Source organism: Triticum aestivum, chromosome 7B (assembly GCF_018294505.1).
Source record: "Triticum aestivum cultivar Chinese Spring chromosome 7B, IWGSC CS RefSeq v2.1, whole genome shotgun sequence".
Classification (NCBI taxonomy): domain Eukaryota; kingdom Viridiplantae; phylum Streptophyta; class Magnoliopsida; order Poales; family Poaceae; genus Triticum; species Triticum aestivum.
Genome location: NC_057813.1, coordinates 311,343,043 through 311,369,810, shown reverse-complemented (window position 1 = coordinate 311,369,810; position 26,768 = coordinate 311,343,043). Strand labels below are relative to the sequence as shown.

At 44.2% G+C, this 26,768-nt stretch overlaps 1 long non-coding RNA gene across 50 annotated transcripts; it reads left to right on the top strand.

The window, feature by feature from the left end:
- Nucleotides 1-21,999, top strand: LOC123157162 (uncharacterized). 50 transcript variants are annotated; one of them, XR_006478784.1, is made up of 16 exons: nt 2-806; nt 1,347-1,489; nt 1,776-1,825; nt 2,003-2,135; nt 2,244-2,337; nt 2,415-2,487; nt 2,992-4,173; nt 16,300-16,386; nt 16,472-16,621; nt 16,699-16,771; nt 17,278-18,081; nt 18,281-18,459; nt 20,467-20,518; nt 20,939-21,006; nt 21,151-21,254; nt 21,730-21,999. It is a non-coding gene; the product is annotated as an uncharacterized lncRNA (long non-coding RNA). The 50 variants fall into 50 exon arrangements; XR_006478758.1 differs by having other exon boundaries at nt 1-806; nt 17,278-19,473; XR_006478781.1 differs by lacking the exon at nt 21,730-21,999 and adding an exon at nt 19,297-19,473 and having other exon boundaries at nt 1-806; nt 17,278-18,459; nt 21,151-21,546.
- The last annotated feature ends 4,769 nt before the right edge of the window (nt 22,000-26,768 follow it).

Genomic DNA, 26,768 nt, shown 5'->3' with positions numbered 1-26,768 from the left:
GTGCCCGATTGGTTCGCCCCCACCCCCGCTCGTGCCCCTCTCCTTCGCTCCCGTCCTTCCCCACCGCGCTCCTGTCCTCCCCCGCGTGCCGCCGCCGCGCCCCCCATGCCCGACCTCGCGCTTCCCGACGCCTCCTCCCCACACTGAGGACTCCCCTTGCTCTGCCTCTTCTTCCTATCAGGCTAGAACCGCGGCACACGGCCTCTCGCGCTTGCTCGCGGCCCACAGCCTGACTAGGGTTTCAGGCTGGGCAGCGCCTTCGCCGCCGGCGCGGCTCCGGTGGACTCCGACGGCTCCTCTCCGTATCCTCCCTCCTATTTCTGTTCAGGAATCTATCCACGAGCACCACCCCTTCCCATGGCTACACCAGCGGGACAGAGGGTGAGTGAGTTGCCATCAGCCACGGATCCAGCCGGCGACCCACCCTCGGCAGTGCCCCACACCCAATCTCGATTGGATCTGGGCGGAGCCCCACCCCAAGGAGCGGCCGAGAAGCCCTGTCAAAGCTAGACGCGGACCCCCAATCCATTGCTGTAGGAGTGCCCTTCGGCGGTGAGGAGGCCCAGGGTGACACGGCGCTGGTGCTCCCCAGCGCAGCCATTTCACTGACGGCCAGGTGATCTGTTCCCCTAATAGAGGTGCTGGTGTTCTCCTTCAGTTCTATGTTTCCATATTTCCATTGATTGTGCGTCTGATATTTTCGCAGGATTGTTGTTGTCTCAAGTTCCTCGAATTCCCGTACATGCCCGAGTGCGATTTGTGCTCGTCGTCGCCTTCCTGCCATAGCTACATCCACAGATCTGCAGGTTTAGCCCTCCTCTCTTTAATCCTCCTTTCTCAACAATATTGGTGTGAATGGTTTTTCCATGGGAGCCTAGGGTTCTTTATTAAAGGCTAGGTGATTTTCTTGTGGCTTGGTTGGTGGTCTATCTTGTTTTAGTTTCTCGTATTATTCCTGAGAGACCAGGCATGTTGTTCTCTTTGCAGGAGAGGCTTTTGTTGCCTTGCTTAATTTTGTTCGATAGTTCCCTTTGTGTTTGGTAGTGGGACATGTGTTGGTCTACACAGGTATTACTTTTTTCCGTCAAATGCTACCAAACAAACCAGTGCCATGGTGGCTACGATGGATCCTCTTAGATGTCCCTTCAGATTACAAATTATGGAGGGACCGCTCAACAATTTTAGTCTTTTACTACATGGCTGCTAAATACACATAGATTTAGGACAACTACCTACGGTAATTCCTGCTCTGGCATGCGTTTCTCTTAATTCTTGATTTATGAATTCAGACCAAGTATGTACAATTGGTTGTAGGTAATATTCCCACTGCATCTTATGTACGTCAGGTTCCAAGCATCTTCGTTATTCTCTATGATCGGCTACACCGCCGTAGTGTTTCATATGCATCATGTCCCAGGCAGTCAAATGGATTATTGAAATGATTCGGGTGACTAAAGCTTCCTAGATTGTGAATGACTTTCTACATTGGGTAATCAAATCAATGACATGTCTTTTCTGTAATGTCTTTCTTCATATGATCCAATTCTTGTATTTTTCATGTCTTTTAACTATTTCCATTAAGAAATACTAAGTTGCTGGTTACTTTTTTGTGTTCACAATATGATATGCCACATTCAAATGAAAAAAGAAGGCATCCAGAAAGTTATTCAAAATGAAAAAGTGAACCGAGTACTTGGGAGTGATCTTTTGCTTTCTTTCGATCCTTAAAATGGCCAAATACATTGATTTCTCACATCTCTGTTTCACTTCTACAGGGCAAACAGAGGGTCCGCGTTGATTTTTTTGCTCTTGTTGAACAACTTAGGTAAACTCTGCTTCTCCTTTTTAGCTTGGAGCTAAACCTTCTTTTTCCGTCAATTAGTTTTATTCTGTTTAATATTCAAAAAATAGTTAAAAGATCAACATAATACACCCGCAAACCTTGGATTACATATACACTTATTGTTCGTTTGGTTGGCATACTTCTGATTACATTGGTCAGAGGAGCCCATGTGTGTAGGTTTGGCTAGCACGAGCCTGGTGCCATTGGACACTATTGTCGAGAGCCATATCCAACAAGCAGATAGGCTAGATGTTGTCGGGTGGCACCAGCAGCCTTGCCGGCTCCGCCCTGTGTATGGTTTCAACATGTGTTTCTTAGTCTTTGTTGCTGATAAAACCATTAGTTGTCGATCTTTGGATTCATTGCTTGTCAACTGGGCTAAGATGTTTCAAATATATAGATCCATGATGTCGGGCATAGTACAATGGTAAGATCCACTTCTTTATGATGGCGAGGATGATTGTTAGCCTGGCATGTGGAGCTGTACTAATAAGGTTGGTGCATGAATTATATTCTCATTGCAAATAAAACACGCTGAATTCTTCTGCTAATAAGATATGTCCGTTGGCAGGTCTTCATATCACAGCACCAGAGCGTGTCTGGCAAGGCTTGCTCGCCATGTCTTACCATGTCAGTGAGACGAGGTGAGCACATAATCACCATCAGCAAGTCATTATTCACAACACCCGAGCGAGCAAGATGTTTAGACAAAGTTGTATGATGCACTACTATCAACATATGTCGAGATGAATAATATATATTGTTTCTCTTCACAAGCATTAAGACTTGATTTTTGTAAATCGTGTTACCATTTCTGTGACATCAACATTTGGAAGGACATGACATTCGAATTCCTCTGTAATAATTGAACCATTACTATTACAAGCATTTGGTGTGACTTATTGCACTGTCCATTTAGTGTTGTCTGGATATGTATTGGACACAATTATGTTATCCATAAGGCAATTTCCTGCTGCTATGCAACGGATCCATCATCGCAACTATTCTTGCAACAATATGTACTTCCTCTCCTGTACGATTCTATTTTCCCCCGTTCTTGCTCATTGGCTGCTGCAAAATCTATTTTTGTCCCATTCTTGGTGATTGGCTGCTGCTCATATCTGTTTTTTTTCTTTGTTTTCCTGCAGATTGGCCCCTTGTCGCCTGATTCTCATCTTTTTGGTCGATCCTCTGGTCAGTGCCTCTTCGGTCTATGCCTGCTCGTCATCTACAAGCAGCCTCGTGTGTCTCTGTTCACGGATCTTCATGGCAGCTCCTCTTCTTCTCCTACTTTTCACTCCTCATTGTTTACAGAACTAGGTGCACCGTTGTATGTATCGTCTTACCATCCGAATTTAGGTGTTGGCTCAGTCTGGAATTAATCTAAAATATTGTTTTGACTGATGCTAAATACATGTCAACACTTATGGTTATCATGTTTTTAAGCATAATGTTCTGTACAATACTGATATACTTAGTATGTTTACCTACATAGTCCACGTCCTTAACCGTTTTATTTTCTCAATCAATGTAGCTTGGTCTATTGAATCTTGAGTTTCTTTCCATGGCAATAAGGGGATATACTTAATTGATCTGCAAACATCAAATTCTGTTGAGTCTAATGATGCCTTATTTTGTTCAAATAATTTGCTAAGAATTTTTATCTTTGGTATACATCTAAAGAATTGTGTGTTTACTTTTGGACAACTATACATTGTTGTGTCTCATGTACATCAAGAGAATCGCTAAAAATACTTGCCGAAGATGAAAATGTAGATTGTACTACTGAAACTCAGAATATCGTTTACCCTTAGGGGCATGCCTCTGTTGGGGCCTTTTGAGATATCAGTGTACCATCATGGTGTTATATTTTGCATTGTGTTTCCTTTTTTATTTGTTTCAGGTTCAGCTGCCTTCGTCTGTGCATATCCTTTTCATATAACTGTTCATCGGTATGTAGATTTACTGAAACTCAGAATATTGTTTACCCTTAGGGGCATGTAACTGAATTTGTTTGCAAGTTTTATTCATCGGTATGATATATGTTTACAGCACGCTAAAATCATATCCATTACCATCTCAATGTCTTGTTTGCCGTACATTAGTATGGCGTGCTTAATCCAACATGATATCTGTTCCTTTCGTTAGCAGGGAATGAGCTGGAAATTAATTGAAATCTTCAGAGTTCACAATTTGCCTTTTCAATGCCCCGAAATACTTCCATCGTGGGCACAAGAATGTCAGGAAGGGGTGGGGCTAACCCCTATTTTGGTGACCATCTCTTCATGCCCTGTTGAATATAACTTCTCCACCTAATGACATCTGTCGAGGTATCTCTAAAGCCAATGCATTTAACTTTGTGTGTGATAGCGTTGGAAGTACCCATGTTTGTGTCCTCTGAATATAACTGTGTTACAGATACAACTCAATTTAAAACAAAAATTATGTTTTTCTACTACTTATGTATAATGTAAATTCTAGAACCTTTAGCCAGTAATTCATGATTGGTTGATACAATGAACCGTCGGACCTTTGCTTTTGATTATTCTGCCAATTCTCTAGAAGCACAACAAATTATCTTCTAAAAAGTAGTACTGTTAAATGGTATATGGTTCTGAAGTAGTAATAACCTAAAAATAGACCTCTCTCATTATATGGTTCTGAAGTAATAACCTATATTTATAATAGCTATAAGGTATGGGTTCTCCAGAAGTTTTTCATTGTTACACTAGAATCAACTTAAATAAGTGATGTAGGGTAGAACCCTAGGAAGGATCTTTTCACACTTGGAGGGGGAAAAAGGAGAGAAATCACAAGAACACAAGGATGAACACAAAGGGACAATCACTCCAACAATTCTCAATTACACATCCACTAGAGTAACAACACAAGATCCACAAGTCTCAAACACAATCAAAGGAAAGATACAATGGCAAAGTTCATCCCAAATCCAAAGGAAGAGTGGTCTTGGTGGTAGTCTTCTCCCAATGGAGGTCTTGAAATCCTCAAGGATTCTTCCATATGGGGTCTTGATCCTCAAAGAGGGAAGGTAATGGAGCAAAGCTCACCAAGATATCATCCAATACTTTGCTAACCCTAAACATGGCCCTAGGTACGAATTATATAGGCTTGGGGTCGAAGGAGACGAAGGGGAGTCGGAGATCCCATCTCAGCCGGCCATCCTGGGAGGCCCGTGCGCACGGGGTAAGTTGGGCCCGTGCGCACGGGGGTCCCGTGGGCACGGTACAGGCCCGTGCGCACGGGGTGCTCCAGCGCCGGGTTCCCGTGTAGCCTGTGGACACGGGGTCTCTGGGGCCCGTGCGCACGGGGTCACCTGGGACTTGCTGTTTTGCTGCGGTTGCACTCCGTCTTGATCCTCATGGCCTTGGGGTGGTTCTCCTTCTCCTTGGGGATGCTCCTGAGCTCCTTGGTGATGTTCCACTTCATACCTAAGGATGCATAGCATATTTTGGTGAGGTAGTATACATGTTCCATTTGTGTCCATATGCAAGTCTAGTAGGAAGGAGTTCACCTCGGTTTCCAAAGCACGTGCTCTAGCTCTTGTCATGGGTCCGTGTGGGGGTGGATGTGTTGATGTAGAGTCCATGGGGATGATGGAAGGATGCTCCGCATCATCTCCCCTCCCTTCGAAAGGATCCGACCTCGGATCAAGATCTTCATCACCATGGAAAGGAGAGAGGTCTTTGACGTTGAAGATGTCGCTCACGTTGTACTTGTCTCGTGGGAGTTCAATCTTGTAGGCATTGTTGTTGTAGCATGCTAGCACCTTGAATGGTCCATCGGCTCGAGGTAGTAGTTTGGACTTGCGTTCGTTGGGGAAGCGGTCCTTGCGAAGGTGTAGCCACACGAGATCACCTATGTTGAAGATCATGGGTTGTTTGTTGACGTTGAGCTTGGTGGCTAGTCGATGTACGTGGCGCTCGATGATGTTTCTTGTATCTTCATGCATCTTCTTGATGTAGCTTGCTCGTGCACTCGCATCCATGTTGGTGCGCTCTTGTAGAGGGAGAGGTAGAATGTCCAATGGGGACAACGGGTTGAAGCCGTAGACGACCTCGAAGGGGGACTTGCCGGTAGTCGAATGTCTTGCGCGGTTGTAGGCGTACTCGGCGATGGGTAGACACGCCTCCCACTCCTTGATGTTCTTCTTGATCAACACGCGAAGTAGAGTGGATAGTGTCCGGTTTGTCACCTCCGTTTGGCCGTCGGTTTGAGGATGGTATGCGGATGAGAACAATAGCTTGATTCCGAGCTTGGCGCATAGAGTCTTCCAAAAGTAACTCAAGAACTTGACGTCGCGGTCGGAGACGATTGTCTTTGGTACTCCATGGAGGCGCAAGATTTCCCTACAAAAGAGATTTGCAATATGTGAAGCATCGTCTATCTTGTTGCAAGGAATAAAATGTGCCATCTTAGAAAATCGGTCCACAACAACAAACACGGAATCCTTTCCATTTTGAGTTCGAGGCAAACCAAGTACAAAATCCATACTAATGTCTTCCCAAGGTTGATAAGGAATAGGAAGAGGCATGTAAAGACCATGAGATTGAGCTTTAGACTTAGCTTTGCGACATGTAGAGCATCGGGTGGTGAAGCGTGAGACATCGCGGAACATCTTGGGCCAAAAGTAGTTCTTGGAGAGCGTGGCGAAAGTCTTGTCGCGTCCAAAGTGTCCCATGAGTCTGCCTCCATGAGCCTCTTGCAAAAGGAGCAAACGAAGAGAAGACTCGGGAATGCATAGTTTGTTAGCTCTCATAAGATAACCATCCTTGATGTAATATTGTTCCCAAGATGTATGCATCAAACATTTAGCATAATGAGGTGCAAAAGATGGATCATTAGCATACAAGTCTTTTATGTGCTCAAAGCCAATAACATTCAACTCAAGTTTAGTGACAAGCGTGCATATGCGTGAAAGTGCATCGGCAACTACATTTTCCTTACCCTTAATGTACTTGATCACATATGGGAAAGATTCAATAAATTCACTCCATTTGGCATGACGCTTGTTCAACTTAGTTTGTCCTTTTAGGTATTTAAGTGTTTCATGATCGGTATGTATGACAAACTCATGAGGTCTAAGATAATGTTCCCAAACATGTAGGACACGCACTAAAGCATACAATTCTTTGTCATAGATGGGATAGTTAAGTTGAGCACCGGAGAGTTTTTCACTAAAGTATGCAATTGCTCGTTTTTCTTGCATTAAAACTCCGCCAATTCCGGTACCACTTGCATCACAATGAACCTCAAAAGTTTTGTCAAAGTTGGGCAAAGCAAGAATCGGAGCATGAGTAAGCAAAGACTTGAGCTCATCAAAAGCGGTTGATTGCAAAGATCCCCAAACAAAAGGAGTATTCTTCTTACTCAAAGCATGCAAAGGAGCGGCGATTGTGCTAAAGTTTTTCACAAAGCGGCGATAAAATCCTGCAAGACCAAGAAAACTTCTCACTTGTTGCAAATTGGTGGGTTGGGGCCAAGTTTTAATTGCTTCAATTTTAGTTTCATCAACATGGACACCCTTGGAAGAGACAACGAAACCCAAGAAAACCACTTTGTCAACACCAAATGTGCACTTTTTCATGTTGGCATAAAGACTTTCCTTGCGGAGTGTTTGTAAAACAAGCCTAACATGATCAAGATGCTCTTTCATGGTTTTGCTAAACACAAGAATATCATCGAAGTAAACAACAACAAAGACTCCAATGTAAGGTCGAAGTACATGATGCATGAGACGCACAAAAGTACCAGGAGCCTCCGATAAACCCATAGGCATCACTAACCACTCATACAAGCCAAATTTTGTTTTGAAAGCAGTTTTCCATTCATCTCCTTCTTGTATGCGGATTTGATAATAGCGACTTTTAAGATCAATTTTTGAGAAAAAGTTGGCTCCACTAAGTTCATCAAGCATATCATCTAAGCGAGGAATGGGATGCCTATAGCGAACGGTGATAGCATTTATGGGTCTACAATCAGAACATAGGCGGAAACTTCCATCGGGCTTAGGCACAAGTATAACGGGAACCACATAAGGGCTTAAGCTTTCACGTACATGACCGTTGTCGATTAGTTGTTGTACTTGCCGTTGAATCTCCTTGGTTTCTTCGGGATTGACACGGTATGGAGCTTTGTTTGGAAGTGGTGCTCCGGGGATGAGGTCGATTCGATGCTCAATGCCTCGTAGTGGAGGTAGACCCGGAGGTAGCTCATCGGGGAAAACATCGTGGAATTCCTGCAAAAGAGATTGAAACACTAAAGGTAGCTCGTGAGAAGTGTTAGTTGTTGGCTCTCCATCCTTGCACATAAGGACAAAGTGCATCACACTCGATGGGTTCTCACACACTTCTCTCATCTCACTTTTGGTGGCAAATAGGATGAGGTTTTTCTCTAGGCGAAGAGGCGCTCAAGTTTGGCTTGTGGCTCTCACTCACTTTTGGGTGGGTCACTTTCTCACTCTTCTCTCCATGGTGGGTGGCTTGCTTGTCGGCTATCACTTGACTAGGAGACATAGGTCGTAGCACATACTCCTTCCCTTTCATCTTGAAGCTATAGTGATTGGTTCGCCCATTGTGGATGACACCATGGTCGACCAAGAAGGAGGTGGCAAACGGTCATTGGGACCATATCACACTCCAAAGTGTCCTCATATGCACCGATTTTGAAGGAGACTTGGACCGTTTGCTCAACTCGTATAGTGCCGGAGTCACTTAGCCATTGAACCTTGTAGGGGTGCGGGTGCTTCCTCTTGACCAATTGAAGCTTTGTACATAGTTCTTCACTTGCCAAGTTGTGGCAACTACCTCCATCGATGATGACCTTGACGGACCTTCCATTGATGCCGGCTTTAGTGTGGAAGATGTGGCATCGTTGGTCTTCTTCTTGTTGATGTTGAAGTGTCAAAACTTTGGAGACAACGAGAGCGGGGCTCGAATCCTCATCACAAAAGACTTGATCATCTTCATCCTCATTCACGCGCCGGTGCATGGCCACTTGCTCAATAGCTTCTAGTTCATCTTCACTCATTGAGTCGTAGGTGCCATCGTCGTTGAGGATCATGGTGCGCTTGTTGGTGCATTGGAAGGACTTGTGGCCTCGGCCGCCGCAAGTGAAACACTTGAAGGAGCTTGTCTTGACGGTCTCATCGGTCGGAGTAGAGGAAGAAGCACGCGGCTTGTAGTTGCTTGTATTAGGAGGAAGGCGACTTGAACTTGACGAAGGATTCTTGTATGATGTCTTGTCGTTGTTGCTTGGAGAAGGCTTGGTTGACGTAGATGTTGGAGGAGTTGTTGAAGCTTGATTGTTGGAGAAGCCGTATGTCTTGGAGGAGTACTTGGCGTACTTGAAATCATCTTGTACTTGACGTTCCGCCTTGGTCGCTTGATGTACTAGCTCGATGAGGTTGGAATAGGGTTGGAAGTCGGCGATCTTCTTGATGGGGTGATTGAGTCCATTCAAGAATCGTGCCATTGTTTGCTCATCATCTTCCTTGACATTGGCTCGAATCATGGCTATTTCCATTTCCTTGTAGTATTCTTCAACACTCTTTGTTCCTTGCTTGAGGAGTTGTAGCTTCTTGAAGAGATCACGGTTGTAGTAGGTGGGCACAAATCGTGCTCTCATGACATCCTTCATTTGATCCCAAGTGGTGATTGGAGGGTCACCTCTTGCTTCTCGGCGCTCAAGGACTTGTTCCCACCATATGAGCACATAGTCTTGGAACTCAAGTGATGCCATTGCGATCTTCTTCTCTTCCTCATAGTTGTGCAAACGAAAGATTTTGTCGACCTTCAATGCCCATGAGAGATATTCTTCCGGATCATTGCTTCCATTGAACTTGGGCATTGTGAATTTGAGTTTTCCATATCGTTGCTCTTCATCTTGATAGCGGTTGCGATATCGCTCTTGCCTTGGAAAGTCCTCGAATGCTCGTTCCTCATGATGTCGTTCTTGGTGTGGAGGAGGGTCTTGAAGCACTTGTTCCACTTGGTGTCGCTCTTGTTGCACTTGAGGTTGAGGTGGAGCTTGACGAACTTGACGGTGCACACGTGGTTGATAGTTCCTCTCTTGTATTTCTTCTCGAAGGGCTTCCTCTTGATTCCGCCGTTCGCGATTGCGGTTGGCGATGGCTCGACTTGATTCTTGAAGGGCACGTTCCGCCTCAATAGCTTGTGCTTCTCGTTGTTGTTGTTGAAGACGTTGAGCCTCGGCGTCTTGTTTCTCTTGGTGTAGACGCGCTCGTTCTTCTTCTTCTTGACGACGAAGACGTTGTCGTTCTTGAGCTTGAGCAAAAGCGACTTGATTTGCTTGAGGACGAGGGACTTGTTCATCAACTTGCTCTTGGGAATGTTTGTCGTGTAGTGGATCTCGAGATGCATGACGGTCTTGACGCGCGGCTCGTCGAAGTATGGTCGATGACGGTGTACTTGAGCCGGAGGAGGTGTCGTCGGAGTGTCGACTTGAATGGCTCCGTCTTGAGTAGGAAGAAGTTGAAGGATGCCGGTTGACCAACAAAGCTCGGATCTCGTCCATTCTTGCATCGTTCTCTTGCTTGTGCGCGTCGAGCTTGTTGTCGAAGTAGTCGCGTGTTCGTTGCTCGGAGAGTCGTAAGTCGGTGGCGAGGTTGTCGATGCGGTCGTTAATGGCTTGTTGCTCTTGATGTAGAGCTCGTTGTGCACCAAAGAGGTGGCTCTTGGTGACGAAGGATGACATGTCGTCGTCTTGCTCGATGAAGAGTGGGTTGGTAGAGGAGCTTGGCCTATCCATCATAAGAAAGTGGTGGTGAGAAGGAAAATGAGAGAACAAAACCAAAGTTACCTTTTCCGAAGATTATGGATGTAACAAGTACGATCCCACGTGATGTTACAATAGGGGAATTGGTACCGGGAATTGTTTCTCACACCTACAAGTAAATGGTCTATGGAGGAGCTTGGTTAGGAAAGACACAAATAATTCAAGCAAATGTTAGTCGAGATGTTGATAAAGTTGAGAAGATTCACAAATGGCAAATAAGACAAATAGATTAACCTCCCAATATAACACGAGGAACACACACACGGAAGATAAATGGGATCCGCGCAACCAAAGAATGAGCTCGAAGATATCGAAACACGGGAAAAGCTCTTGTACGTACGGATACTAGAGAGACGCTAGCTCGATTGCACTAATGGGCTAGATACGCTAGTGCACCAACCTAATAGAGAATCTACTCGTCTCACTATCCCAAGTATGCATATGTATGTGGTGACCAAGATGATGCACAAATGCGAAGGCTCGATGCTATTGCTTATAAGCTCTTTGCTTCTCTTCTCTTTTGCTTAAAAGCTTTTTATCTCCTCTTTTTTTTCACTATGCCACGATGCTTGATATGCGAGCCACACAACGAGATAACAAGTAGTAGATGCACGGGATGGACGGAACACTAAATGGTGCACTAAGACATGGCCCGGCAATACTCAACAAGCTAGTCTCGATCGGTAAGCTACGCAAAATGGCTCAAAGCTATCAAGTTAATGGCAAGGGAGTACAAAGTGTCGTCGAGGTTACCGTCCTTGCTTACGGTCGAAGATGATCTTGTCGAAGTCAAAGTGTTGTCCGAGTTGATGATTGGTGGCGATGATGTTACCAAGTTGCGCCTAAGTAGCCGAAACACCTTAGGACACAAGAGAAATCGCAACCGAACACTCAACAAACACGTGGAATGGTGCGGAAGAACACGAGGGATGGTGGTGAAACAAAAATAAGAAAAACAGAAAATGGCCGAAAGTTTCTGGATGGCCCGTGCGCACGGGGTCCCGATGGCCCGTGTGCACGGGGTCTCCCGAGAGCGGATGAACTTCTATGATTTCGTGGAGATTGCGAGTTTTTGGCCAAATTCCAGTGGGGGATGGGTGGGGATGATGGTGGATGGGTAGATCCACTTGTCAAACACCAAATTCGTGGATCAAATCAACCAAATCAACAAATTGCAAGAAAAAATTTTTGGGGCTATTTTTGGTGGGGATTTTCGGATTAGGACAAAAAACAACAAAATCAAGCTAGAAAGTGGAAGGTAGGGACTCCAAGATGTGAATCAACGTGTGGGAGAACCTGGGCTTCAAGCCAGGTGAGGACGTTGATGACTTTGCTCTCCGTCTCAACACTCTGCTGCAGAAGATGGTGAAGTTTGGCGATGCCACCTACACCGAGGAGAGAGCTGTCGAGAAGCTTTTTTGATGCATTCCCGAGAAGTACAAGCAGATGGCTCGCTCGATCGAGTCATTGCTGGACCTCTCCACGATGACGATCGAGGAGGCGATAGGTCGACTCAAGGTCGTCGACACCGACGAGCCACAGCCCCCCTTGGGGCCCGTCACCACCGGCGGGAAGCTGCTCCTAACTCGGGAGCAGTGGGATCCCAGCCCTGGTGACAGGAAGAAGGGGGAGCCTTCCTCCTCGACGGGCGGCCGCAAGCGTGGCAAGCAGCGTAAGGCGCGAAGAGGCACCCCGGGCAGGGCACAAGGACGTGCCGAAGGTGACGCCCGCGGAGGCGCCAAGGACGGCGCCGCTGGCAAGCCCAAGCCGGCACAAGACAACAGTTGCCACAACTGTGGCCGGTTTGGCCATTGGGCCAATGAGTGTCGGCAACCACGACAAGGCCAGGCTCACGTCGCACAGGCGAAGGATGAGGAGACGGCTCTGTTCATGGCGCATGCAAGCATTGAGCTACCCTCGGCGACTCCAGTCGCAAAGGCTTTCATCCACCTCGATGAGCCAAAAGCACACGCTCTTCTCGGCGATGGCTCCGGGAAGGACAAGGCTACGGGGTGGTGCCTCGACACCGGCGCCACCCACCACATGACCGGTCGAAGGGAATTCTTCGCCGAGCTCGACTCCGATGCGCGAGGCTCCGTCAAGTTCGGGGATGCCTTCGCTGTGGAGATAAAGGGCGTCGGCTCCGTCATCTTCACCACCAAGATGGGAGAGCACCGGCTGCTCACCGGTGTCTACTACATCCCCGCGCTAAGGAATTCCATCATCAGCTTGGGACAGCTGGATGAGAACGGCTCACGCGTGCTGATTGAGCATGGGGTCCTACGCATCTGGGATCGCCAGCGTCGCCTTCTCGCCAAGGTGCCCAGAGGTGAAAATCGACTCTACGTCCTTGATGTGCAGGTGGCACAACCGGTCTGTCTCGCTGTCCGTCGAGACGACGAGGCGTGGCAGTGGCATGAGCGCTTTGGGCACCTTCACTTTGAGGCCCTGAAGCGTCTAAGTGCCAAGGAGATGGTGCGAGGCCTGCCATGCCTCGACCATGTGGAGCAATTCTGCGACATCTGCGTACTGACAAAGCAGAGACGACTCCCCTTTCCCCAACAGGCGAGTTTTCGGGCTAAGGAGAAGCTGGAGCTCGTGCACGGAGACCTGTGCGGCCCGGTGACGCCAGCCACACCAGGAGGTCGACGCTACTTCCTGCTGCTCGTCGACGATCTCTCCCGCTACATGTGGGTGATGATCCTCGGCAGTAAGGGAGAAGCGGCGGACGCCATCAGGCGCGCGCAGGTTGGTGTGGAGGCGGAGAGCGGCCGCAAATTGCGCGTGTTGCGCACTGACAACGGCGGCGAGTTCACGGCGGCTGAATTCGCGTCGTACTGCGCCGATGAGGGCATCCAGCGCCACTACTCCGCGCCGTACAACCCGCAGCAAAACGGCGTCGTCGAGCGGCGCAACCAGACGGTTGTGGGGATGGCTCGGGCTCTCCTCAAGCAGAGAGGGATGCCGGCTGTCTTTTCGGGAGAGGCGGTGCTAACGGCCGTCTACATCCTCAACCGCTCTCCTACTAAGGCACTCGACGGCAGAACTCCGTACGAGGCCTGGCATGGGCGGAAGCCGGCGGTCTCTCATTTACGGGTCTTTGGCTGCCTTGCGTTCGCCAAGGAGCTCGGCCACATCGGCAAGCTCGACGACAGGAGCACTCCGGGAGTCTTCATCGGCTACGCGGAGGGCTCAAAGGCCTACCGCATCCTCGACCCAAAGACACAACGTGTGCGCACAGCGCGAGACGTCGTGTTCAACGAAGGGCGAGGGTGGCAATGGGACAAGGCGGTGGACGACGGCTCGACGCCGACGTATGACGACTTCATTGTCGAGTACGCTCACTTCAAGGAAGCTGGGGGAGCAAGCAGCTCCTTTTCACCGGGCACGTCTACCCCGGCCCCCAAAACTACATCGACTCCGGCGCCTGCTACACCGACGACACCACAACCGGCGACGCCGCATACTCCAGCCCCGGCGGTCGCCACTCCGGGCTCGTCTTCATCAGCACCAGCTCACGCAGAGCACAACCCGATGAAGTTCGCTTCCCCGCTCACTCACGACGAGGAGCGGGTCGACGCATGGTATGGAGGCGAACAGCTGCGCTACCGTACGATGGATAATCTGCTCGGCGACCAGCCGGTGCCAGGACTGGTGCCACGTGACCTGGAGGCGCAGCTACAGCTCGTGTGTGAAGACGGCGAACCACGGTCCTTTGCAGAGGCCGAGAGAGACGCGGCATGGCGCGCCGCGATGCAGTTGGAGATGGATGCGGTCGAGCAAAACCGCACCTGGGAGCTCGCTGATCTCCCTCGAGGTCACCGCGCAATCACCCTTAAGTGGGTGTTCAAGCTGAAGAGGGATGGAGCCGGCGCCATCATCAAGCACAAGGCTCGCTTGGTGGCCCGAGGCTTCTTGCAGCAGGAAGGAGTTGACTTCGACGACGCTTTCGCTCCCGTGGCACGGATGGAGTCCGTGCGACTTCTCCTTGCGCTGGCTGCCCAGGAGGGCTGGCGTGTCCACCACATGGACGTTAAGTCGGCATTCCTCAACGGCGACTTGAAGGAGGAAGTCTACGTGCATCAGCCACCTGGGTTTACGATTCCCGGCCAGGAGGGCAAGGTGCTCCGCCTGCGCAAGGCTCTCTATGGCCTGCGGCAGGCACCCAGGGCGTGGAACGCCAAGCTGGACTCCACGCTGAAGAAGATGGGTTTCGAGCAGAGCCCGCATGAGGCTGCCGTCTACCGACGGGGGAGTGGAGGAAATGCCCTGCTGGTGGGCGTCTACGTTGACGACCTGGTGATCACCGTCACTAAAGGTGCAAAGGTGGCGGCGTTCAAGGAAGACATGAAGGCCACGTTCCAGATGAGTGACCTGGGGCTCCTCTCCTTCTATCTAGGGATTGAGGTGCACCAGGACCACTCCGGGATCGCGCTTCGACAGTCCGCCTACGCCAAGCGCATCGTTGAGCTAGCTGGGCTCACCGACTGCCATCCAGCTCTCACTCCGATGGAGGAGAGGCTGAAACTGAGCCGCGATAACACGACGGAGGAAGTGGATGCTACGCAGTACCGACGCCTTGTGGGGAGCCTTCGCTACCTCACTCACACACGGCCGGACTTGGCATTCTCCGTCGGCTATGTCAGTCGGTTCATGGAGCGACCAACGTCGGAACACCAGCAGGCAGTGAAGAGGATCGTCCGCTACATAGCAGGGACCCTCGACCACGGCCTCCACTACCCTAGGTGTCCTGGGGCGGCACACTTCGTCGGGTACAACGACAGCGACCACGCCGGCGACATCGACACCGGCAAGAGCACGAGCGGGATCCTCCTCTTCCTCGGCAAGTGTCTCGTGAGCTGGCAATCAGTCAAGCAGCAGGTGGTGGCCCTGTCCAGCTGTGAGGCTGAGTACATAGCGGCCTCCACCGCCTGTACTCAGGCGCTCTGGCTTGCTCGACTGCTTGGTGATCTTCTCGTTCAAGACACCAGAACGGTGCAGCTCCTGGTGGACAGCAAGTCCGCCCTGGCCCTGGCAAAGAACCCCGTGTTCCACGAACGGAGCAAGCACATCCGACTGAGGTATCACTTCATCCGCAGCTGTGTGGAAGAAGGGAGCATCGAGGCGAGCTACATCAACACCAAGGATCAGCTCGCAGACCTGCTCACCAAGCCCCTTGGGAGGGTCAAGTTTCTCGAACTTTGCTCCAGGATTGGGATGATTCAACTCTCCCACAAGACGACGTACAAGACTTAGGGGGAGAATGATGGATAAGTCTGTGTACTAGGGTCCTTGTGGGGCTGCAGCACATGGTCCTTGTGGCAGTTAGGAGGATAAAGTCCTCGACCATCAAGGACTGGCTGTTAGGATAGAGTTCTGTTCTTGACCATCAAGGACTGTCAGTTAGCATCTTAGACTAGCATCTTAGACTGGCATCTTGGCAGCATCTTAGCATATGCCTTGGCTGGCTAGCAGCCTATAAATATGTATCCCCAACCCCTCGGGTTGGCATGGCATTGTGTGAGAAATAAACCAACGAAAATTGTCCCAACTCTCCTAGTGTCATCCACAACTATCAATGCTCAGGTTGAAAGGTCTAACAAGTGACTCCTGAAAGATTGTAACCTATGTTGACTTTACAGGGGGCAACACCAAACCAGCAAGCCCGAGGCGCCACTGGCATGGATAGGGGTGGTCGTTATAACATAAGGATAATATGCACATGGAAGGTTACTAAACTACCATATTTTCTCATTTGTTGCATACAGTAAAAAAATAGGGGCATGCTTTAACAGTGCCACCTTTTATTTGCAGTACTACTATTGGGCCAATTTATGCCAGGTGTACATCAAGATGTTTCAAATATATAGATCCATGATGTCGGGCATAGTACAATGGTAAGATCCACTTCTTTATGATGGCGAGGATGATTGTTAGCCTGGCATGTGGAGCTGTACTAATAAGGTTGGTGCATGAATTATATTCTCATTGCAAATAAAACACGCTGAATTCTTCTGCTAATAAGATATGTCTGTTGGCAGGTCTTCATATCACAGCACCAGAGCGTGTCTGGCAAGGCTTGCTCGCCATGTCTTACCATGTCAGTGAGACGAGGTGAGCACATAATCACCATCAGCAAGTCATTATTCACAACACCCGAGCGAGCAAGATGTTTAGACAAAGTTGTATGATGCACTACTATCAACATATGTCGAGATGAATAATATATATTGTTTCTCTTCACAAGCATTAAGACTTGATTTTTGTAAATCGTGTTACCATTTCTGTGACATCAACATTTGGAAGGACATGACATTCGAATTCCTCTGTAATAATTGAACCATTACTATTACAAGCATTTGGTGTGACTTATTGCACTGTCCATTTAGTGTTGTCTGGATATGTATTGGACACAATTATGTTATCCATAAGGCAATTTCCTGCTGCTATGCAACGGATCCATCATCGCAACTATTCTTGCAACAATATGTACTTCCTCTCCTGTACGATTCTATTTTCCCCCGTTCTTGCTCATTGGCTGCTGCAAAATCTATTTTTGTCCCATTCTTGGTGATTGGCTGCTGCTCATATCTGTTTTTTTTTCTTTGTTTTTCCTGCAGATTGGCCCCTTGTCGCCTGATTCTCATCTTTTTGGTCGATCCTCTGGTCAGTGCCTCTTCGGTCTATGCCTGCTCGTCATCTACAAGCAGCCTCGTGTGTCTCTGTTCACGGATCTTCATGGCAGCTCCTCTTCTTCTCCTACTTTTCACTCCTCATTGTTTACAGAACTAGGTGCACCGTTGTATGTATCGTCTTACCATCCGAATTTAGGTGTTGGCTCAGTCTGGAATTAATCTAAAATATTGTTTTGACTGATGCTAAATACATGTCAACACTTATGGTTATCATGTTTTTAAGCATAATGATCTGTACAATACTGATATACTTAGTATGTTTACCTACATAGTCCACGTCCTTAACCGTTTTATTTTCTCGATCAATGTAGCTTGTTCTATTGAATCTTGAGTTTCTTTCCATGGCAATAAGGGGATATACTTAATTGATCTGCAAACATCAAATTCTGTTGAGTCTAATGATGCCTTATTTTGTTCAAATAATTTGCTAAGAATTTTTATCTTTGGTATACATCTAAAGAATTGTGTGTTTACTTTTGGACAACTATACATTGTTGTGTCTCATGTACATCAAGAGAATCGCTAAAAATACTTGCCGAAGAAGAAAATGTTGATTGTACTACTGAAACTCAGAATATCGTTTACCCTTAGGGGCATGCCTCTGTTGGGGCCTTTTGAGATATCAGTGTACCATCGTGGTGTTATATTTTGCATTGTGTTTCCTTTTTTATTTGTTTCAGGTTCAGCTGCCTTCGTCTGTGCATATCCTTTTCATATAACTGTTCATCGGTATGTAGATTTACTGAAACTCAGAATATCGTTTACCCTTAGGGGCATGTAACTGAATTTGTTTGCAAGTTTTATTCATCGGTATGATATATGTTTACAGCACGCTAAAATCATATCCATTACCATCTCAATGTCTTGTTTGCCGTACATTAGTATGGCGTGCTTAATCCAACATGATAATTGTTCCTTTCGTTAGCAGGGAATGAGCTGGAAATTAATTGAAATCTTCAGAGTTCACAATTTGCCTTTTCAATGCCCCGAAATACTTCCATCGTGGGCACAAGAATGTCAGGAAGGGGTGGGGCTAACCCCTATTTTGGTGACCATCTCTTCATGCCCTGTTGAATATAACTTCTCCACCTAATGACATCTGTCGAGGTATCTCTAAAGCCAATGCATTTAACTTTGTGTGTGATAGCGTTGGAAGTACCCATGTTTGGGTCCTCTGAATATCTCGACAGATGTATTTCATGATTGGTTGATACAATGAACCGTCGGTCGAGGTATCTCCACCTAATGACCATCTCTTCATGCCCTGTTGAATATAACTTCTCCACCTAATGACATCTGTCGAGGTATCTCTAAAGCCAATGCATTTAACTTTGTGTGTGATAGCGTTGGAAGTACCCATGTTTGGGTCCTCTGAATATCACTATGTTACAGATACAACTCAATTTAAAACAAAAATTATGTTTTTGTACTACTTATGTATAATGTAAATTCTAGAACCTTTAGCCAGTAATTCATGATTGGTTGATACAATGAACCGTCGGACCTTTGCTTCTGATTATTCTGCCAATTCTCTAGAAGCACAACAAATTATCTTCTAGAAAGTAATACTGTTAAATGGTATATGGTTCTGAAGTAGTAATAACCTAAAAATAGACCTCTCTCATTATATGGTTCTGAAGTAATAACCTATATTTATAATAGCTATAAGGTATGGGTTCTCCAGAAGTTTTTCATTGTTACACTAGAATCAACTTAAATAAGTGTCAGTGCCAACTTAATCTACAGATTGGCTGCATGTGTGGAATTAGATTTATTGTGAGACTTGTACTACCTGAGTGTGTCAGAAGGAACTAATTTAGATAACAGGTGCATCTGAACAATAATCATGTGATATTTCAAGTATCAAACCGACAAAATGAGATAGGAAGAAGAACATCAACCTGTTGACCTTTTAAAATGAGACATTGAAGCATCCTTTTGTAGACCTTTGGTTCCTCTGTCATCATCTAGACCTTTGAGTATTGTATCATATGGAAGCCCTCTGTTGGTGTCCAGTGGAGAAGGAACAAACATTGAGTACATTCAGCTGTTTTTTCCTGGGTACTAGATTCGCTGAAACATTCAGCAACCTGTGTCGCATGCACAGGCGACAAAGAAAAGGTTTGCTCCATTACAATAATTGACCTAGAAGTGTAGCTACATATTTAAAATAACACTTCAGTATTATTTCTTGTCCTTGTAATATATGAAAATGCTTCACTTCAAATAATGTAATTCCATCAGTATTTAGCTAGAGTAATAAGCACCCTTCAGTTTTGTTTTGTCCGAACTAGATGCAGAATCCCATTATAACGATATACTCCCTCCATTCCTAAATATATGTATTTTTAGATATTCCAGTAAGGGCTACATACAGAGAGAGATGAGTGAACCTACATTCTAAAGTATGTCTATATACATCTGTAAGTAGTCCGTATTGAAATATCCAAAAAACTTATATTTTATAACATAGGGAGTAGCAGATCGGAAACACGCCTTGGCATGTGGTGCCTGGCTGAAAGTTTTGTCTCAGCGTTTAAACAAACCACAATATTGTTGCTACTTGGTATAGGATCATTTGTCAAAGCCATAGCATAAGGCAAGGCAATCACATGTACCAAATGCAGAGCAACCATGAAGGATTTTGTCAACCATTCGGCTGGAAGTTCATGAGGAATGGACATTTATACTTTTCATATAGATAAAGTCACATATGCCGAGAGCAACTGTCTTGTCGCCCATGAAGCTCTCTTTTTATAATTAAATTTTCAGGAAAATACCACTGTATGATTATATCGGTTTAACTCCAGTCCACATTCTTTACTTTGTCAAGTGCATGCTATAGTTCACATAGTAACTCCATTTAGGCCATGTTCGTTTAATCCCCTCGCCACAGGGATTGGAGGGGATTGGGGAGGTTTGATGAGGATTTTGACTTGCAAGGGATTTAATCCCCTCCAATCCCTTTCAAACCTCTCCAAACCCTGCCTAACCGAACAAGGCCTTATGGGTATTTTACTTTGTCAAGTGCATGATATGGTTCATAGAAAAATTCTGTTTCCACTTATAAGTCAGTGATGTTCTCACCTTAGATTTTATTTTTTGTAATTGTAGAAAGTGGGGATGGACATCCATGGATCTGCCATTCCTGATTTGCTTTGTGGAGGTATGATCTTTCATAATGTGTTAACATATCTCTGGAATAAGTTCTTATGTTTAGTACAATAGTTTGGCTGATTATTTTTTAGAGGCTTTTTTTGGAAAGGCTTCAACAAGCTGCTTGAATTACTGCCTTAGGTTCGTAAAATTTGAACCTTTAACTTTATCTTGGTTTCAACCATCAAGGATTTAGTGACATGTTCTTAATGATATATAGAGGAGTAGGCAGTAGTGCATGGTAATAACAAAAATACATCATGTGTGTGTGCATGACACATGCCCATGATTCATAATGATTTGCGACAGTCTTAGAAGAAAATTTCCCATTGCTGTTCAACCCCTTTTGAGTGTTATTTGCAAGTTCATCCGTTAGTGAAACATTTACCCTTTCTTGTTTTACTGCTCTGTCTCCCTACTTTTATGGCAGAGAATGGTGTGGCTTCATATACAACAAATGTTCTCTACTCTTGCAGCTCATGTATTATTCTTGACAAGGTTTGTCTACACTTATCTTTAAGGCTACAACCTGGAGTCTCATGGGTGTGTGAAGATGATACCTAAGTAATCTAGGGCTTTGTTAGGGGTTCACTTATGTATACTATTTCCCTGTATATCACTGTAACCTGCTTTATGGTTTAGATTTGAGCACTGGACCATGGTGCTGGACAGGGCACGGCGCCCTAAGACTGCTCTTTGGAATTCCAATATACTTGGAGATAGAAGTGAAAGTTGAGGATCAACAAGTATGTTGTATGGTCGATGCCCCCTTCTATAGCATTGTTTTTGGAAATGCACTAACGCTCCTAGAAGGTTGCTCTGAGTATATTTGTATATTTGTTACAACAAGTAAGATCTGGTATGAAATCTGCCAATGTCATGTGATAAACCTTGATGTTTAGTACTGAATCATTACAAAGTGTTTACTAACCTCATTTTTGAGGTGTACCTTTGTAGCGAAGTTGTTTTTTTGTATAACTCCAGCCTATATTGGCTACCTGCCTTCTTATATATGGATGTGCTGCAAACATTGTTTTAGATTAGAACATTGCTCTCTCATGTTCGCGCTCTTAGTATGCTTTATAACCTAACGACGATGTTGAACTCAATGATGTCTTCTAGAAGTGAATGTTTCTTCTTTCTGTTATTTCGTTGTCCTATTTGAATACATACGCTAAACCAGGATTCTTACTAACTTGAGCATTGCCTGCTTGACCACAGCATTAGGACCGGCACCCTTGCGCCAAGGCGCGACCCCGATCTAGTCTCCTGTTCAAGGAAGTTCCTTGCCAAGCTGTCATGTCCTAACCGTTGTAGGTTAGACAATTGACTTCTCATGAATTGGTTGGAGCATATAGTTAGACTATGAAACACTTGACACTGAAGCGCTGTGTCAACTACTAAAACATTCAAGGTTTCTGTTATAAATCTGAATATCTATTTTTTGTGGACAGTTGGTTTGCAAATGCAAAGGCACGTGAGAACTACTAATGCATTGAGTGTTGTTCATGCCGCACTTTTGATTTTCTGACAATTGTGTGTGACAACTACTAAATTGTAGATTCAGTAGATGGCGTGTGAAATACACGGTGATATCAACTAGGAGTCATAGCATTGGTAGGGTAAGGGAAGTAGTACTCTGTTGATATTATCATCAACACAAAAGAACTCTTCGTATACACTTTTTGTGACTACATGATTCCTGAATAAGATAGATTCAAATGGTTCCTATCTTTTGAAATAAGACCACCTGAATGTCAATGATGTTATTGTGGTGCCTTCACGCGATCAATATTCAATATAAATCATAGTGTAGTTCTCAGTATAATGTACTAATTTTGTTGATTTGGCCAATGTAAGAGGTTTGTACTGATGGCCCTCTCTTTTTGCGAGAATGTTGTATTTTCATGGTGAGTGAAATACATTTTAATGAATGTGGTCATGTATTTAGGTAGGTAGCTGAGTTTTGTTGTTTCAGAAAAAAAACAATGATTTTGTTTTCATATGTTTCTAGTAATGTGGTAGAGACGTTTTCTGATCTGAAGCTTCTATGCCAAGATGTGCGGAGAGTTTACCTCTAGTGATGTTAAGAGAAATTTAGGTTCTAGGAGAAAATTTTAACAATAATGTTTCTGATCAAGATGTGTCTTGCATTGCATAATGACTATTCGAAGGCATTACCTTGATGTCTGATTTTATATAGTTTTCTGTTTATGTTTTTCTTATGAATGTTGGATCAACTTGGCACATGCACTATAATTTCGTTCAAAAGGATAATCTAGCAGAAACTTTAATGCAAGATGGTCATCTCACTACTACAAATCTCTGTTTTATTCATCTTTTCCCCTACTGTATTGTCTATCTCTTTTTTAACATCCATTATTTGTACAACAAGTTTTGAATCTAAAATATATGTATATAATATGTTTTTACCTTTATTTTTTCCTCATCAATGAGTAATTTATGTAGTACCAGACTTCTGAACTTGAATGCTAAAAATATAATGTGTTGGAAGGTGCTTCTTTTGGATGCATATAGTAGAAATCTTAAGCATATGCAAAATATGTTGACTAAGTGTAAATTAGATTACTGCCTCATGTTGATGGCATTGTCTCTAAACATATTATAATCTTTATTTTAGTGATATTCCAAATAAATATTTAGCCATCTCTTTGGTGAGTCGTTTCCACTGAAGCCTAATTAATTATCATGTTTTTATAACAAAATATATTTATAGTTCAAATTACATTGATTCACTTAGGCACTCACGTGTATTTGTGTTTCCAATGATCCAAGTTACTTTCATGCCTTCTATTGAGTGTTCTAATACATTTACATATATTTCAATAGTTATGTGCAAGTGGAGTCTTATAGGAAAGATTAATATCTAACCATAGATAATTCACTTATATTACATACACATAAAATATGAAGCGAAATATAAAGATATTTTTATAAAACTAGCCCATGCAAATGCACGGGTTGACGACTAGTAAAAACATAATTTTTATGTGAAATGCTACCTAATATGTGTATCATGTAATCTCTTTACGGTATAATCATGAGAAACGGTGAAGATACATCAATATAATAATTTCCATGAATATAAGAAGCATAATCATTACTTTTTCAAAATATAAGATCCTTAACGAGTGTTATCCCCCTCAATTTATCATGTTGACATGGCATTAATTCCGCCTCACTGTAGAAATATAAATCATGAGAACCAAGGTGTTAAACCAAGCAATTGGATTGTACTTCTAACGCGCTTTAACATTTTCAACTCACATGTAATACATGAGCGTGAGCCATGACATAACACTAGGTGGAAAAGAATGTTGCGATAGGGATCAATAAGGAGAAGTCAAAAAGGGAAAAAGTCTCGGATCAACGGGCTATGGAGATGCCCATCAATCGATATCAATACAAGGAGTAGGGATTGCCATGCAATGGATGCACTAAGAGCTAAAAGTGTATAAAATCTCAATTGAAACTAAGTGGGTGTGCATCCAACTTGCTTGCTCTTGAAGACCTCGGGCATTTGAGAAAGCCCATCATGGGAATATACAAGCCAGGTTCTATAATGAAAAATTGCCATAGTATATGAAAGTGACAACATAGGAGACTTTATATGAAAACATGGTGCTACTTTGAAGCACAAGTGTGGTAAAAGATAGTAACATTGCCCCTTCTCTCTTTTTCTCTCATTTTTTCTTGGGATCTTTTTGGCCTCTCTTTTTTCGTCTTGTTCCTCATCCTGACTTGTTGGGGAATCATAGTCTCCATCATTCTTTCCTCACTGGGACAATGCTCTAATAATGATGATCATCGTACTTTTATTTACTTACAACTCAATATTACAACTCGATACTAGAACAATGTGCCTCTATATGTATGCCTCTGGCAGTGTACAAGGATGTGCAATTATGCTAGCATAACATGTATAACAATGATGAATGGTGGATGTACCACAAATACTATATAAGCTATATGATCATGCAAAGCAATATGGCAATGAAGGTGTATGTCATTAAAACGGAACGGTGGAAGTTGCATGACAATATATCTCGGAATGGCTATGGAAATGCCATGATAGGTAGGTATGGTGGTTGTTTTGAGGATAGTAAAGGAGGCTTATTTGTGAAAGAGCTTATCATATCACGGGGTTTGGATGCACCAGCTAAATTTGCGCCAAGTCTCAAGGTGAGAAAGGGCATTTGCACGGTACCGGAGAGGCTAACCAATGGCAGAAAGATAGGAGTGTGTATAATCCATGGACTCACATTAGTCATAAAGAACTCACATACTTATTGCGAAAGTCTACTTAGCCCCGAAGCAAAGCACTAATCGCATACCCCTAGGGAGGAGGTTGGCAGGAGTTAACCATTGCATGCCCCCAATTGTAACAACACAAAGGATTTCAATCAGATCTAAGATTCCTCGGACTTCCCTGACATACCATGACCAACATCTAAATGAACAGTGATAACAAACTTTAATACCTATATTTCTACTAACCAATGATCATGAACCAATACCTTTTCATATTACGATATCGATATTATTAAACCATACATTTCCTTTTAATTGGTCTACATGAAAGTTTTAATTATACCCCCCTTGAATACCTACCATATCAGGATCAAAATCATAACACGTGCATATTGCCATTACTATTTATTAGACTCTCAACAAGGTATAAGTGAAGCATGATAGTGCAACTATTTTTTTAAAATATAACCACTATCGTGCTCTAAAAGATATAAGTGAAGCACTAGAGCAACCAGCTAGCTCAAAAGATGTAAGTGAAGCACATAAAGTATTCTAAAAAACCGCGAATAAATGCGTGTCCCTCTCAAGAGGTGTGTGTAGAAAATGATGATTGTGGCAAACTAAAAAGAAAACAAAGAAAATACTAATATAATGCAAGATGCTCCAGGAAAAGCTCATATCATGTGATGAATAAAAATATAGCTCCTAGTGATATACCAGTAGATTGTAGACGAAAGAGCGGATGCCATCCGGGGCTTCCCAAGCTTAGATGTTTTGTTCTCCTTAAATATTATCTTGGGGTGCCTAGGGAATCCCCAAGCTTAGGGTTTTTCCACTCCTTATTCCTTCATCCATCATGATCTCACCCAAGACTTGAAAACTTCAGCACACAAAACTCAATAGAGACCTCATGGGATCCGTTAGTATAATAAGCAAATCATAAACTTTAGGTATTGTTATGAACACATTCTTAATTTACTCTTGCATAGTACCTACTGTATTCTAACTTCTCCATGACTTATACCCCCCCCCCCGGTATAATCCATAGCATCATGAAAACAAGAGCATATGCAATAAAAACAGAATCTGTCTAAAACAAAACGATATGTAATGATCTGAACAAGACTATAATTCTGTAACTCCAACAATTCAAAACAATTAGGACAACATGGGTAATTTGTATATTAATCATGTGTGAGAAATCAGAATTTTATCACGTTCCATTCAATTATGAAAATTCCAGTACCGGGCGCAAAAGTTTCTGTTTTTTCATATAATCAAGTCAACTATCAACCAAATCATCCCAAAGGATTTACTTGGCACAAACACTAACTAAAACATAAAAACACAATCATAGCAGTAGCATAATTTGTGAACACTCAAAAACATAAAGAAAAACAAGAAAAATAAGATAGCTATTGGGTTGCCTCCCAACAAGCGATATTGTTTTACGCCCCTAGCTAGGCGTAAGACATTGTTTCAAGTATTGTCATCCTTAGTTTTAATCCCCTAGGTGGCCCACGTAATAGATTCATGTGGTGGCTAAATTCTCTTTCTAGGGGACTGATCCATCCATTTCTTCAATGGAAATTGGAACCTTATATTCCATTCTTTCATATCAATAAATGGTACGTAAGAAAGGCCTACCAAGTGTTATGCGACAAGACAGATTATAATCAATATCAAGTACAATAGGATACATTGGAACATAATTTTTATTAGCAATTATAAGCACATCATTTATTCTACCCGATGGCTTCTTAATAGTTGAATCCACTGAGTGCAAATTAAGGGAACATTCATTCATATCGTCAGTGAGACCTAGCACGTCACATAAAGATTTTTGTATAGTAGAGATGCTAGCACCTATATCACACAAAGCATTACATTCATAATCTTTAATGTTAATTTTAAATAGTAGGTTCACATTCATCATGCAACTTCTAGGTATAGAAACCTCCAATTCTAACCTTTCATCATAGGCTTTT